The 17,495-nt window shown below is 37.2% G+C and overlaps 1 protein-coding gene across 5 annotated transcripts in view; it reads left to right on the top strand.

Moving 5' to 3' along the window:
* CTNNA3 (catenin alpha 3) overlaps positions 1–17,495 on the top strand; it is a 1,887,341-nt gene that overhangs the window by 973,718 nt on the left and 896,128 nt on the right. The gene's annotated exons all lie outside the window — the stretch shown is intronic.

Here is a 17,495-nt window from a genome sequence, read left to right on the forward strand (position 1 = left end):
AAGTGTCTATTCAATAAATGATTCATGTTGTTATTGTCGCTATATAGATGGTAGAATATGTAGCTATGATCCCTACCCTTAAGGACCACATATGGTGAGAGACATGCAAATAAACTCCCAAAATATACAATGTGCAGTGATAAATGTTGGTATGAAGTGCAGAATTGAGCAGAGGTAGGAGGTATTAACTTTGCCTGAGAGAAGGAAGGGCTGTGGAAAGGAAGTGAACTCACTGCAGTCTCAAAAATTCAAACTGAGAATTGTGTAGGTGGGAAAGAGGAAAAGGACATTCTCAGCAAACTGAATTTATGTGCTAATGTAAGTTTGGGGAATTATAACTAGTTGATACTGGCGGATTGTAAAATATGAGCGTTAGAGGTAGGAGAAAAGACACAAATCCAGAACCAACCCAGATGGATTAATAATTGTCCTGCCTGAAAATAAAAAGTAAATTATCTATTGCAAGAAGAAAAAAATGAATGCAACACATTTGCATTTTTAAAAAATTGATATATGTTTAAATTAAATGTAGAGATCTTACGTATTACAGTTTGATGTGTTTTGAAAAATACATGGTGTAACTCATATTTCTAAATCAAAAATGAATATTTCCAATACACCATTAAATTCACTGGGGTCCCCTTGCAGTCAAACCTTGTGCACCTCAACCCCTCAGATGATCATGGTTCAGATTTCTTTGATCATAATTAGTTTTGCCCATTTACAGCTTCATCTAGATGTGTAAGTTTTCTTTCATTGAGAAAAGCATTTTATATTCCTCCACTTTAGTGGCTATATCAGTGGTTGGAAACTTTTGATTATTGACTAGTATTCTTTTGAATGAATATACAGCAAATGTATCCATTCTCATACTGATAGGCATTTGAGGTTTTTTTTTTTTTTAAATTCAGGGCTATTATGGATATGAATATTTTTGTACAGTTCTTTTTGTTGTTATATGTTTTAATGTTCTTGGATGCATACTGGGTACAATTATCTGGTTATAAATATGTATTTATTCCTGAAAGAATTGACAAATCTTTTTTCAGAGAAGTGGTACTATCTAACACTCCCACCAGCAATGTAAGAGAGTTCCAACTTGTTCCACATCCTTGCCAACATTTGGTATGGTCAGTCTTTTTAATTTTAGCCATTCTAGTGGGCGTTCAAATGGTATTCAGTTCTGTAATGATATTTGATGTTGAGTGATTTTTCATGTGTTTATTGGTCATTTGTATATCTTCTTTTTATTGTTTTTATTTGTCCTGTTATTGTGTTGAAGGAGTAAGTTATATATTCTGCTTATGATTCCTTTGTTAGATATATGCATTGTGAATATTCTTTCTCAATTTGTGTCACGCTTATTCATATTCTTATCTTTTTATGTAATTTAATTTGTCATTTTTAAGTAGTTCTTTATCGTATCCAAAATATTCTTTGCCTTCTCCAATACTGGAAACATGTTATGTTTTCTTCAATTTGCTCTTTGCTCCTGGGTTTTACAGTTATAGATAATTTTAAACTAATTTTTGTTTGTGGTATTAAAAAGGGACTAAGATTCATTTAAAAACTATAATTATCTCATTTTTCTAGCACTACATATTGAAGACTATCTTTTCCCTGTTGATTTCTCTGGAGGCTTTGTAAATATTTATTAACCATGGAAATATAAAACTTTTTCTGGATTATCTTCTCTTTCATCGATCTATATATTTATACTTTTGCTGATAGGAAATTTTTCTTAATTACTGTAGTTTTATAGGAAGTCTTGAAATCAGGTTCTATTATTCTTTTACTTTGTTCTCTTTTGAGATTCTTTTGTCCACTCTAGATACTTTGCATTTCCACATAAAATTAGAATTGGCTTAGGGATCTATTTGATTGCTTTACTTTGTCTTGAAAATATTTCATAGTTTTCAGAGTAAAGTATTATACTTTTTATTAAGTTTACCTTTGTATATTTTATAATTTTTGATGCTGTTTCAAATAACATTGTGTTTAAATTGAATTATCCATTTGCTCATTGCTATTAGGTAAAAATATAATTTAATGTTGATCTAACTTCTGATCTGGCTAAACTTACTAGTTATAATATTTTGATGATTATTTCACGTGATTTTACTTTGTTGCCTGTAAATTTCATTATCCATTTCCTTACTGCTTTTATATAAAAATATAATTTAATATTGACCTTATAGCCTATAATCTGGCTAAACTTACTAGTTATATTTTAATGACTAATTTCATGTGATTTTACTTTGTTGTCTGTAAATCACATTGTATGAGACATTTTTTCTTTGTACTCTATATTTATTTTTTCCTAATTTTTTTTTTGCCTTGCCTCACTGGATTGACTAAGACCTCCAGCTTATTGTTGAATAGAGGTGTGGAGAGTGGGTATTCTTGCCTTGATTATAGTCTTAGAAGAACGAACATTTGATATTAGCTATAGATTTATCTTTGGCTGAGGAAATTTACTTCTATTTGTAGTTTGCTGAGAGGTTTTGTCATGACTAGATATTGAATTTTCTCTAGTGCCTTTTCTGCATATATTGTGATTATATAATTATTTGCCTTTATTCTGTTAAGGTAGAGAGTTGTATTAATTTCTGGGTGTTAAACAAATCTTGCATTCTGAGATATAGCTCACTGTGTATTATCTATTTTATATGGGCTGAATATGATTTGCTAATATTTTATTAAACATTCTTGCATGTGTAATTATGAAAGACATTGGCCTGTAATTTTCTTATTTCATAACAACTTAGTGCTCCTTCTTTCTATATTTTATAAGAGATTTTTTATTTTTGAGATGGGGTCTCGCTCTGTTGCCCAGGTTGGAGTACAATGGCTCCATCTCCACTCACTGCAACCTCTGCCTCATGGGTTCAAGCTATTCTCCTGCCTCAGCCTCTTCAGTAGCTGGGGCTACAGGTGCATGCCACCCCACCAAGATAATTTTTGTAATTTTAGTAGAGACAGGGTTTCACCCTGTTGGCCAGGATGGTCTCCATCTCCTGACCTCATGATCCGCCCACCTGATCAATGAGCAGCCATCAACATTGAGGCAAGACTCTTGACCAGCAAAACGAATATGACTGGCTGAAGGCTTAAATGACCATTCGCAATTTTTAGTAATAAATATTTTTAAATTAAGCTATGTACATTTTTTAGCTATAATGCTGTTGCATACTTAAGTCACTATAGTATAGTAGAGTGCTGTTGCATACTTAAGGGGCTAAGGTATAGAGTAAGCATAACTTTTATATGCATTGAGAAACCAAAAACTTTACATGACTTGCTTTATTGCAATATTCTTTTACTGTGTTGGTCCAGGACTGAACCCAAATATCTTTGAGATATTCCTGTACTTGATTTTTACCCATGACATTTACCCAACTTGTTAAGTGAAGGATGGTGGTTGTTTAAGGTCCCCAGTTTGAGGCATTTTATTCGCGTTTTCTGGGGTCTTCCTCACATTTTGAATTCTCTTTTCATGTTGCCACTGTGTCTGTTTAAACCATGCCTTAGTTCTGCTTTAACCAGCCTTTTCAGGGACTATTTCTGGCCAGGTAATTTATTTTAAATGCTTAGTATTAGAACATACTAGTCTGCAATTAAGTGGAAGCCTCAGCAGAAGGTGAGTGGGAAAGTTTGCTCTTCAGTGACTCAAAATTCCAAATTTGCTTTCGTATTGTTATATTTGTGACTAATATCTAATGAGAAAACCAAGTTTGATCTAATTCCAGTACAGAGAAAGGCCAAGGATGTGATCCCAATACAGGGAATAAATAGAAGTGCTGTTTATGTAGTTGCAGAATTATTACTGTACTGACACAACAATGGAACAGATGTCATAAGCCTATTTAAGAGACATCTCAATGACAGCTCAAGTTCAAAAAAATTACAAAAAATACTTATAAACATTTAAAACATATAGTGTATAGTAAAGTGTAATGAATGGGAACTCTACCATTTATGAAAACATTATAATTTATCTCACTGCAAAGGTACATAATAATATTCAACTTCAGAGTGGCTACTAACCTAGATAAAATATATAGAGAAGAATAGCATAGTTCCTGGTGTATAATAGATACTATACAAGTAGATAATTATTATTTAGACAAGTTTATTTTAAGCAAAAAATTATTAGAAGTCAGTTTTATGGTAGAAATTTCAGGATATAAAATTGCAGTGGCTCATGCCTATAATTCTAGCAATTTGGAAGGCTGAGGTGGGTAGATCACCTGAGCCCAGAAGTTCAGGATCAGCCTGGCAACATAACACAAGCTCATCTCTACAAAAAAATAGAAAAAAAAATCTGGGTGTGGTGATGTGCGCCTATAGTCCCAGCAACTCAGGCGGCTGAGGTGGGAGGCTCACCTATGCCTGGGAAGGTAAGGCTGCGGTGAGTTGTGATCATGCCATTGCACTTCAGTCAGGGTGACAGAGTCAAGACCCTGTCTGAAAACAGCAAACAAAAATGAAACAAAAACCAATTCCCCCCCAAAAAACCTCATTACACCCATGGATTGCCACTGGCCATCCAACACAAATAGATTACAAACCTAATTATCATACTAGCTGTATCATTAGCTATTTAATTTTGGTAAGCTTCTGACACAGTTTCAACATTTATAAAATAAAGTGATATCTGTTCATATTTACTGAGATTCTTTTGTCTCCCATATTTTACTGGCCAATAAAAAGCCATAATTGAAAACCCTTCAATATCTTTGTAAACTTCTAGAAAAGGTGATTACCTAAATAGAGCAGCTTTTAGTCAAACTCCTGTCCAGACTTAGGTGACAAGGCATTCTTTAGATGTTTGTTTTAGAATGCTATAATTGCTCCTGATTATATCATCCATGATTTTCCCAAATACTAGTTACTATTCCAGCATAGATTTTGATATTTTAAAAACAGAAAGGTTGTACAAGTTGCCAAGTGGTAATTGACTTTTGATTCTTGGCATTCACAACATTAAGTGGATTGTGTATGCTTGTGTGCCAGAACTCAAAGCCAAAAGCAAAAGAACAGAAAATGCTGAGTATCTGAACAGTGTTGGATTTAGACTGGAGCATTCCACTTATTCTACCTCCTTTCTACTCAAACTGTGGTCTGGGTACCTGCTAGGTTAGTACCACCTGGGAGCCTGTTGGTGATAGAGAATTTTAGGCCCCAACTAGACATAAATAATTAGAATCTACATTTTAACAAGCTCTTTTAGGAGAGTCTTATGCAAATTAATATTTGAGAAATAATACTCTAGAACACTTTAAAAGTATGCTTTATCTAAATTATTGATGCTGAATCACAAATGGAAAATAACAAAATATGAGGAATATTAATAGACATCATGATGATAGTGTTCTTACAAATAATTGTTAACTTCAATTATCTTTTCTAACCTCAAGACCAGATGAAATGTTGATTACCCATTTTCAGAAAAAAAATAATTCTTTTACAAGGTAAATGTTAAAGGAGGTTATAATTTTTTAGAGAGTGAGATATTTTAAATCAGCATATGGGATATTAAAGCTATGCAACTGATGAAATGGTTTCTCTAGGTAAATTTGTCATCACAACTTATAATTTATGAGTCTTTTAAAATTATTTACCAAATAGTTATATAGAAGTGTTGTTATTCTCTCATAGGGTGTGCTATCTTTTCAATCAAATGTTACATACTTTGTAGCTGTACAAGTTAAACATATACATATTATAGTGGATAAGCACAGTATGTAAACCAACCTAAAATTATTTCACAAAACAGTTCTATAGAAGTGTTGTTATTCCCCCATATGATGTGCTATCTTTTCAATGAAATTTTATATACTTTGCAGTTGTACAAGTTAAATGTATACAGATTATAGTGTATAAGTATAGTATATAATCCAACATATAGAAATGAGCTTTGATAAGATAGTATTTTTCACAAACCACTGCTAACTCTGACAAGAAAACCTTGATTGTGAGGAGGCCCATCTAAAAATACTCAGTATTCTTATAAATATAAGTAATTAATTCACTAACTGATTCAGTACTTAATTATTAAGGCCTCTGAGTGCCTGGCATATGCTACCTGCTGGGGGTGGGGAGAGCAGTGAATAAAAGCAGATTTAGTCCTCTTCCCTGTTAGTATTTTCGTATCTATTGGTGGAGAGATGCATTCATCAATTAATTATAGAAATGAATTTACCATTGCAAGCTGTGTTAAGCATTTGTAAAGTTCTGAGTTTGGGAAGGCTTTCTGGCAGAAGTGGCATTGAAATTGAGATTGGAAGAATGAGTGGGAAATAACCAGGACAAGAATATAGGAGGTAAAGAATGGGAAAATAATTCCAAATTGAGGGATCAGTATGACTAGAGCCTTGTGGAGAAGGGAATGGCATTTTTAAGTATCTGGAAAGCCATCATGGTTTGAACACAAAGAGTAAAGAGAAGAGGTGTCTTGAGATGGAGCTGGAGAGATGGTTAGGCAGAGGCCAGATCCTGCAGGAACTTTAGGATGTGTTAAGGATTTGAGTTCCTGTTTAAAATCCTTCAAAGGGAAACCGTTAATGGGTTTTAAATAGAGTTTTAAAGAGAGGAGCATATTGTAAATAGAGGAGTTTTACACAAAGGGGCATGATGCAAAGAGAAATTCTTATTGTTTATTTATTTTAAGATGACACTGGCTATAGAATGTGGGCTAGGACATTGGCTAGAACACTGGGAGGGTAAAAAGTAACAGGTAGGACCGATGGGAATAATGCCAGTAGTTTAAGCAATAGATATAAGGTAAGAGTGATGGTAAAGGTAAAAGTGAATGGGTTCTAGAACTAAATTAGAGATTTTGTTGAACAGTTGGAGGGACAAGGAGGAGCCGGGGAAACTTCTAGATTTTGGACTTGTGGCCCTTCATGGCTGGCAATGAGGGGATCCACATTTTGGTGGGAAGGTCATGAGTTTGGTTTGAACATAAAGATATTGTTTGGTCCAAATTCTGTTAGGAAAAACAAAGTATGTGGTTGGGATAACCAATCCTGTACCCTAAGATGAGAATAATATACATTTTACTCTGTATTAGTTATGGCGTACCACCAAAATATAATTACTATATATTTTGGGGCCACTGAAAGCATTCAGTAAAATGATGTTTATAGAGTACTTAGTCCAGGGCTTGGCACATTATAAGTAAACCATTAACATTTGATATTATTGTTGTTTATATTCTTGATACTCTCTTGCTTTTGTCTCTTACATTCTCTGCAGTGTATTGGCTGCACCTTTACTTGTTAAATCAGAAATGATTTTTTTTTTTCAGACAGAGTCTCCTTCGGTATCCCAGGCTGGAGTGCAGTAGTGCAGTCTCAGCTCACTGCAACCTTTGCCTTCCGGGTTCAAGCAATTTTCCTGCCTCAGTCTCCCAAGTTGCTGGGATTACAGATGTGTACCACCACATCCGGCTAATTTTTGTATTTTTTAATAGAGACGAGGTTTCACCATGTTGGCCAGGCTGGTCTCAAACTCTTGACCTCAGGTGATCCACCCACGTGGGCCTCCCAAAGTGCTGGGATTACAAGTGTGAACCACCGTGCCCAGTCAGAAATAATATTTTTGTCTGTTAGCTTTCTTTAACCTGGGGGTTCTCAGCATATAGGGTCACGGTCCTGAGTATAGGGGATTTTCTTTTCATTGAGACAGCTCCCAGTTGAGGCACAATGTTTATAAAGAGTACCCAGTTATGCCTTCCATGTCCTCTGTGTCAATTTTAATATCTTTTCCCTTCACCCCTTCAGCAGCAGTTGTTCTGAGAGAGTACTACTGAGCATTCAACATCCTGCCTTATCTGATCACTGATTTCTTAAATATATACTTTTCTATTGATGATACTCAAATAGATCCTATCTTCCTACCCTTCGCTCCCAAATGCCCCTGGCCCGTGCAAGGGAGTGCTGGTGCTCAGGCACTTCTGTTTGTTAAATATTTTGAATATCGCTATCCTTACCTCACATTGCTATTTAACTGCTTCATACACACTATCAGCCTATACTCACATGGAAAATATTCTATTAATTACAGTACCTAGAACCCACAAGAATCAATATCTTCTGTTCTTCCACAAGTTATTATAAACAAATAAGATTTTGGCTAAATGCGAGTGTATGTGTACATTGATTTAGCATGAGTAACAGTAAATTCATGAATTTGGTAAACTTTCATGAAATTAGATGCCATTAATCTATACATCTTGACTTTCATTTCTTTTGATAAGAACAAAGGTGGCCAGGCACGGTGGTTCACACTTGTAATCCCAGCGCTTATGGAGTCTAAGGCGATTGGATCATCTGAGGTCAGGAGTTCAAGACCAGCCTGGCCAACATGGAGAAACCCTGTCTCTACCAAAAATACAAAAATCAGCAAGGTGTGGTGGCACTTGCCTGTAATTTCAGCTACTCAGGAAGCTGAGGCAGGAGAACTGATTGAACCCGGGAGGCAGAGGTTGTAGTGAGCCGAGATTGTGCCACTGCACTACAGCCTGGGCGACGAGAGTGAGACTCAAAATAATAATAATAATAATAATAGTAAAAGAACAGAGGTTTAGTAAGCAGATAAATAGGAAAAAATATGTTTTATTTATAAAATGGCAGGAGGAGAAATTTTTTTATATACTGTAGCACTTGTAACAATGCACTTGTTATTAACGAAAGATCTTATCAAACTTAAACTGTGCTTATTAGACATGATTCTTCCTATTTCATAAAGTGCCTCCAAAAATCCATCAAGTACCTATCTGCAGTTATTCTGGATCCCCAAATGTCATGTCTGTGGTTGTATGATATAAATTCACACGAAATTGACTGACACCCCCTTAAACCAGATGCAATAAAGTCGAGTTTCATTTTATAATATGTGAGTGAGTTAGAAAGGGTCCTGAGTAAACTATTTGAGCCTGTTCCTTTAGTGCTTGCTAGTATGGTTCTTCATTGCAGTACTTGTATTTCTCTGTTCTTTTTTTTAAACCTGTAATGTTCTTGCTGCATAATGTTAAATCTGTATTTTATATCCTGTGATTTCTAGCTAGTTCATTTAGCTCTGTTTCCCTGAGGTTGATGGAAGGAGGAGTTAATATCCTCAGCTTTCTAGTGGCAGACATTGAAAAAGATCACGCTTGTCTCCAACGTTACTGGCTCTCTGAGCCACCCTGCAAGAAATATTACAAGCAACAGATAGTTTCATTTTCAATTTAGACACCCATTATTTGATGTTTACAGGCCATTCCTAATTCTGAGTCCAGAATTTATGGTTTGTTCTGGCGATTATCATCACAGCAATCTCCTGCAACTGGGCTGTGCTTCATCGGGAGCTTTGTGCCACTTTATCAGCCCTCCCTGGCGCCTGGAACTGATATATAGCACCCTGTCCAAATCACCCTGCTCAGAGAGGCTTAGTTTATGGCTCCCCAGATGTCCATCTTTTCTGATGGGTAGATCAGTTTGCACCCACTCAGTGAGGGGGAACATTGACTCTTGGGAAGGAGGGTGGTGGTCATTAAACAAATAAAAGTCCAACATTTAAGATTCTGAACCCCTCTGAGTCAAACTAGATGATATCAGTGATTAAGTTAAATGTACTGAGTTTTGTTCAGTTCTAATTAATAACGAAACATAGATGTTTCCAAGTTTGACTTGTAAACTTAAGATGAAGAGTAGCATAGACCTTTATTGAAAACACGGTAAAATAGTGGTAGTAACTGCTTTGGATTCATAAGTGCATTTCAAGTGGTTACTTTATAGATTCTTTTTTGCATAGACAGTATTTAGTTTTGTCTCTCAGATACCTGAGTGTTCTTCAGGCTCTGTTCAATAGCATTAATTAAAGCTCCCTGAATGACTTTAGAAATCTCTGCACATTGATTATAGGAGAATCACTCACTAAATCTGCATTTTTGCAACAATATGGTGAAACATGTATCTATTATATGTGCTGTAGCCAGAATGATACTTCATTTTAAATCTTGCTGGTTGAAATGAAAATAAGAGTATCTTTTGCTACCAATTTCTTCCTACTTTTGTGCTTTAGTGTGGCTTATGCCTTGCCCCTCCGCCCCTTTGGACTACAGGAGCTAGAACTAACAAAACTAGACAAGGGGATATCTTGGTTATAAAAAGGCTTGCTACTCCTTCCTCCTGACATTAAAGATAACTTGCTTAGCACTTCCCGGAGAGGAGGGAGAGACAAAGGCAGAAAGAGAAAGAGAAAAGCCCAATGGAGATAAGGCTGTGAATAAGTCATCTCCAACTTCTGTCCAACCGCACACCCTAGGTAAGTTGTCCTACCTAGATAGAACAACGAACTAGGAGATATTCCTCTAATAATATTTTCTCTTAGGGAATAAAGTAAAAATGCTCTCCCTTGTAGGGAAATACCACCAGGAGGCAATGAATACCACCAATAGTAACATTTAGTACATAGTGATCAGATCTGAACGAGACATCAAGATGTCTGTTTCTGTATGCCATCTTACAGAAGAGGAAACTGAGACCCATAGAAACTGTGTGATTTGCTTAAGTTCACACATTTACTAAGTGGAAAAGTTAGGAATCGCCTCTCCTATGGCTCACTAAATAATTTTTTTCTCAACATCAGTATTTCACAGGAAAAAAGAAACTTAGAAAGATGTACTTGGAATTAGTCTTAGGAATATCACTTTGAATAGAGAAGGCTTTTCTATGAAGTTGCATTGTGAATTTTAAATTTGCATCATCCTGTGATAAGGGCTCTGGGTGAGTCTGGGACAGCACTGTAGAGTTAGACTTTATCCTTAGGTCGTCCTCTTTTTCATGCCCTTCTTTCCACCTAACTGACTAACACCACTCTCCAGCCTGCCCTCTGATAATGGTCAATGTTCTATGTATTTCTTAACAAACTCTCCTGTCTACTGTATTTTTTTAATCCCCCAATAGCACATATTTAATATGTGGGATGTTTCCAAGGTAGCTTTTGGAATTTAAAACTAAAATAACTAAGATGTTTAAAAACAGGTAAAATGAAGCTTTTATATTTTTGTTTCTTGTCCCATTGATTTTACACAGTTGGGTAAATTATTCCCTTCATCCTGGTTCAAAAGTTGATCAGTCCCCAAACTTTTCCAGTTATCTTCAGTCTTTTGTGCTACTCTCTGTCTTCCAATCAATAACTAGAATATAACTGTCAAAACTTATACTTTGGTTTAACTTGGGCTGATCTTCCACAGCTTAGATCTATCGTAGGTAGAAAACCAGCAGTTGAAAGAGAACTTAATTGGCCTTTCTATTATTTTTCTTCCCTTTTCAGGGGTAGGTGCAAGAGGAGGAAGGAGGGGTAAAGGGAATGTGAAAGTTATTTCTAGCTCCACGTTGTTGAAGGCTGACTTTTCCCATGGACTTCCTATATCAGTTAGGGTCTCAGCAAGAGAAAAAAAGCAGTGCCCCAAGATGGTAATTTGTGGAGAGTGTATTAAAGGGCATATTTATATAGGTATGAGCAAGGCTTGAGGGAATCAACAAGGGATAGAGCAAGACCCTAGGCCTGCAACTACAGGGAGCTCTGCCCATCCCCAGGCCTGCAGGATAAAGGGAAGAGAGTGGGTCATAGAACAAGAGAGGGTGGCTGTAGGAAGAAGGCTTCTGCCAGGAGTTGTGGTCTTCAGTAGACTGACACAGTCAACTTATGGCAACTAACTGCAATGGCAACCAGAAAATAAATATTTCAACCTTACTCTCCTCCTCCCTGGCTGTGCCTTGCTTTGCCCAAACCCATCTGAAAGCATGGAACAATCGCTGTGATATCTGGGGGTTGGGGGCAGAGAGTGTGGTTATATATATATACATACATATATATGGAAGGGATACAAGATGGCCCAATAGGAACAGCACTGGAGTGCAGTTCCCAGTGAGAACAATGCAGAGGGTGAGTGAACACTGCATTTCCAAATGAGTTATTACTGCCTACAGACCAGGAGATTCCTGGGTTGAAAAGTGCCATGAGTTTCTAGCACAGCTGTTTCAGCCGGCACAGCAGGTCTCTGCACAAAAACTCACACAAATCTGTGTGGCTGTTTCAACTGGCACCTGGAATGCCTGGTAGACAGAGCTGCCCATTCAACTGAAAAAAAGAGGGCCGAAACAGGGAGCCAGGTGATCTGGCTTGGCGGGTCCCACCCTCACAAAGACCAGCAATCTGAAATGCTCTGGATTGGGAGTTTTGCAGCAAGTGCAACTGGACCTGGGGCAGTCCAGTTCTGTTGGGGGAAGGGTGTCTGCCATTACCGAGGCAGTCCACCACTACCAAGGCAGTCTGCCATTACTGAGGCAGACCACTATTACGAAGGAAGTTCTAACTATGCCTCTATAAACAAAACCACAAGGAAGTTCACACAGCAGCTGAGCAGATCCCATGGCAGCTCAGCAACGCCTCTGCTGGCAGACTATGACTAGGCTACCTCCTTGTTGGGCAGGGCAGGTCTGAAAAACAGGCAGCAGCACATCAGGAACTTATAAATAAAGCCCCACCTTCCCAGGACAGAGCACCTGGAAAAAAAGGCAGTTATGAGTTCCACTGCAGCAGACATAAATGTACCTGCCCAGCAGCTCTAAACAGAACAACGGAGCTCACAGCTCAGCACTTGAGCTCCTATAAGGGTCAGACTGTCTCCTCAAGCAGCTCCCTGATCCTCGCATATCCAAAGACTCACCTCATAAAGGAAAGCTCAGGCTGACATCTGGTGGGTAACCTTCTAGGATGAAGATAACAGAAGAAAAAACCTGCAGCAACCCTTACTGTTCTGTAGCCACTGCAGGTGATCCCCAGGCAAGTAGGGTCTGGAGTGGACCTCCAGCAGTTGAACAGCAGAGAGGCCTGACTGTTAGAAGGAAAACTAAAAAACAGAATGAAATAACTTTTTCATCAACAAAAAGAGCATCCACTCAGACACCCAAAAGTCACCAAATACAAAGATCACAGGTAGATAAACCCATGAAGAGGGGAAGAAACCAGTGCAAAAAGGATGAAATCACCAAAAACCAGAACACTTCTCCTCCTCCAAGGGATCACAACTCCTCATCAGCAATGGAACAAAACTGGATGGAGAATGAGTCTGATGAATTGACAGAAACAAGCTTCAGAAGGTGGGTAATAACAAACTTCTCTGAGCTAAAAGAGCATGTTCTAAACCAATGCACAGATACTAAAAACCTTGAAAATAGGTTTGACAAAAGGCTAATGAGAATAAACAGCTTAGAGAAGAATATAAATGACTTAATGGAGCTGAAACACAGAAGACGAGAACTTCACAAAGCATACACAAGTTTCAATAGCTGAATCAACCAAGAAGAAGAAAGGATATCAGAGATTGAAGATCAACTCAATGAAATAAAACTAGAAGGCAAGATTAGAGAAAAAAGAGTGAAAAGAAATGAGCAAAGCCTCTAAGCAATATGGCATTATGTGAAAAGACCTACTCTCTGTTTGATAGGTGTACCTGAATGAGACAGAGAGAATGAATTTAAGCTGGAAAACACTCTCCAGGATATTATCCAGGAGAACCTCCCCAGTCTAGCAAGGCAGGCCAATATTCAAGTCCAGGAAATACAGAGAATACCACAAAGATATTCCTTAAGAGCAACCCCAAGGCGCATAATCAGCAGATTCGCCAGGGTTGAAATTAATGAAAAAATGCTAAGGGTAGCCAGAGAGAAAGGTCAGGTTACCCACAAAGGGAAGCCCATCAGACTCACAGTGGATCTCTTGGCAGAAACCCTACAGAAGAGAGTGGAGCCAATATACAACATTGTTAAAGAAAAGAACTTTCAACCTAGAATTTCACATCCAGCCAAACTAAGCTTCAGAAGCAAAGGAGAAATAAAATCCTTTATGAACAAGCAATTGCTGAGAGATTTTGTCACCACCAGGCCTGCCTTACAAGAGCTCCTGAAAGAAGCACTAAACATAGAAAGGAACGAGTATCAGCCACTGCAAAAACTTACCAAATGGTAAAAAGCATCAACACAATGAAGAAATGGTGTCAACTAATGAACAAAACAACCAGAGAGCATCAAAATGACAGGATCAAATTTACATATGACAATATTAAACTTAAATGTAAATGGACTAAATGCCCCAATCAAAAGATGCAGACTGGCAAATTGTATAAAAAGTAAAAAAACCATCAATGTGCTGTATTCAGGAAACCCATCTCACATGCAAGGACACACATAAGCTTAAAACAAAGGGATGGAGGAAGATTTACCAAGCAAATGGAGAGCAAAAAAATGCAGGAATTGCAATCATAATCTCTGATAAAATATATTTTAAGCCAACAAAGATCAAAAGAAACAAGGAAGGGCATTACATAATAGGAAAAGGCTCAATGCAACAAGAAGAGCTAATGATTGTAAATATATTGGCACCCAATACAGGAGCACTAAGATACCTAAAGCAAGTTCTTAATGACCTACAAGAGACTTAGGCTCTCACACAATAATAGTGGGAGATTTTCACACTCCACTGTCAATATGAGACAGATCAACGAGACAGATAATTAACAAGGATATCCAGGACTTGAACTCAGATCTGGACCAAGCGAACCTAATAGATATATACAGAACTCTCCACCCCAAATACACAGAATGTACATTCTTCTCAGCACCACATCACACCTATTCTAAAATTGATGACATGATTGAAAGTAAATCACTCCTCAACAAATGCAAAAGAACAGAAATCATAAGGAACAGTTTCTCAGACAACAGTGCGATCAAATTAGAACTAAGGATTAAGAAACTAATTCAGAACCATACAACTTCATGGAAACTGAACAATTGGCTCTTGAATGTTGACTGGATAAATAATGAAATGAAGGCAGAAATAAAGATGTTCTTTGAAACCAACTAGAACAAAGACATGACATACCAGAATCTCTGGGACACCTTTAAAGCAGTGTCTAGAGGAAAATTTATAGCAATAATTGCCCACATGAGAAGCAAGGAAAGGTCTAAAATCAACACCCTATCATCAAAATTGAAAGAGCTAGAGCAGCAATATAAAAAAATAACCCTCAAAAGCTAACAGAAGACAAGAAGTAACTAAGATCAGAGCAGAACTGAAGGAGATAGAGACACATAAAACCCTTCAAAAAATCAATAAATTCAGGATCTGGTTTTTTGAAAAGATCAACAAAATAGACAGACCTGTGTCCAACTAATAAAAAAGAAAAGAGAGAAGAATCAAATAGATGCAATAAAAAAAAGATAAAGGGGGTATCACCACTGATTCCACAGAAATACAAACTAATGTCAGAGAATGCTACAAAAAACTCTATGCACATAGACCAGTAAACCAGGAAGAAATAGATAAATTCCTAGACACTTACACTCTCCCAAGTCTAAACCAGGAAGAAGTTGAAACCCTGAATAGACCAATTAACAAGGGCTGAAGTTGAGGCACAAATTAATAGCCTACCACCCAAAAAAAGCCCAGACCCAGATGGATTAACAGCTGAATTCTACCAGACATACAAAGAGGAGTTGGTACCACTCCTTCTGAAACTATCCAAAAAGAGGAATTCCTTCCCAGATCATTTTATGAGACCAACATCATCCTGATACCAAAACCCGGCAGAGACACAACAAAAAAAGAAAACTTCAGGCCAATATCCATGATAAAAATAGATGCAAAAATTTTAAATAAAATACTGGCAAACCAATTGCAACAGCACATCAAAAAGCTTATCCATCAGGATTAAGTAGGCTTTATCCCGGGGAGTCAAGGCTGGTTCAACATAAGCAAGTCTATAAATGCAATTCACCACGTAAACAGAACCAAGACAAAAACCAGGTGTTCATTTCAATAGATGCAGAAAGGCCTTCAACAAAATTCCACAATCCTTTAGGCTAAAAACTAACAATAGACTGGTTATCAACGGAACATATCTCCAAACAATAAAAGATAATTACAACAAACCCACAGCCAATATCATACTGAATGGACAAAAACTGGAAGCATTCCCTTTGAAATATGGCACTAGACAAGGATGCCCTCTCTCACCACTCCTATTCAATATAGTACTGGAAGTTCTAGCCAGAGCAATCAGGCAAGAAAAAGAAATAAAGGATATTCAATTAGGAAAAGAGGAAGTCAAATTGTCTCTATTTGCAGATGACATGATTGTATATTTAGAAGACCCCATTGTCTCAGCCCAAAATCTCCTTTAACTGATAAGCAACTTCAGCAAAGTCTCAGGATACAAAATCAATGTGCAGAAATCACAAGCATTCCTATACACCAATAACAGACTTAACAAGAGCAAATAAAGAACAAACTGCCATTCACAATTGCTACAAGGAGAATAAAATACCTAGGAATACAACTAACAAAGGATGTAAAGGATGTCTTCAAGGAGAACTACAAACCACTGCTCAAGGAAATAAGAGAGGACATAAACAGATGGAAAAACATTCCATGCTCATGGTTATGAAGAATCAATATTGTGAAAATGGCCATACTGCCCAAAGTAATTTATAGATTCAATGCTATTCTCATCAAGCTACCTATGACCCTCTTCACAGAACTTGAGAAAAAATACCTTAAACTTCATATGGAACCAAAGGAGAGCCTGCATAGCTAAGACAATTCTAAGCAAAAAGAACAAAGCTGGAGGCATCACACTACCTGACTTCAAACTATACTACGAGGCTACAGTAATTAAAACAGCATGGTACCCATACCAAAACAGAGATATAGACCAATGGAACAGAACAGAGGCCTCAGAGGTAATACCACACATCTACAACCATCTGATCTTTGACAAACCTGATGAAAACAAGCAATGGCAAAAGGATTCCCTGTTTAATAAATAGTGTTGAGAAAACTGGCTAGCCATGTGCAGAAAGCAGAAACTGGACCCCTTCCTGACACCTTACACTAAAATTAACTCCAGAGAGATTAAAGACTTAAACATAAGGCCTAACACCATAAAAACCCTAGAAGAAAACCTAGGCAAAACCATTCAGGACATAGGCACAGGCAAGGAATTCTTGACGAAAACACCAAAAGAATTGGCAACAAAAGCCAAAATAGACAAATGGGATCTAATTAAACTCCAGAGCTTCTGCACAGCAAAAGAAACAATCATGAGTGAATCAGCAACCAACAGAATGGGGGAAAATGTTTGCAATCTACCCATCTGACAAAGGTCTAATATCCAGAATCTACAAAGAACTAAAACAGATTTACAGGAAAAAAACAAACCCATTCAAAAGTGGGTGAAGAATATGAACAGACACTTTACAAAAGAAGACATTTATGAGGCCAAGAAACATATGAAAAAATGCTCATCATCACTGGTATTAGAGAAATGCAAATCAAAACCACATTGAGATACTACCCCATGCCAGTTAGAATGGTGGTCATTAAAAAACCTGGAGACAACAGATGCTGGAGAGGATTTGGAGAAATAGGAACACTTT

The sequence above is a fragment of the Callithrix jacchus genome, chromosome 12 (genome assembly GCF_049354715.1).
Source record: "Callithrix jacchus isolate 240 chromosome 12, calJac240_pri, whole genome shotgun sequence".
Lineage (NCBI taxonomy): Eukaryota > Metazoa > Chordata > Mammalia > Primates > Cebidae > Callithrix > Callithrix jacchus.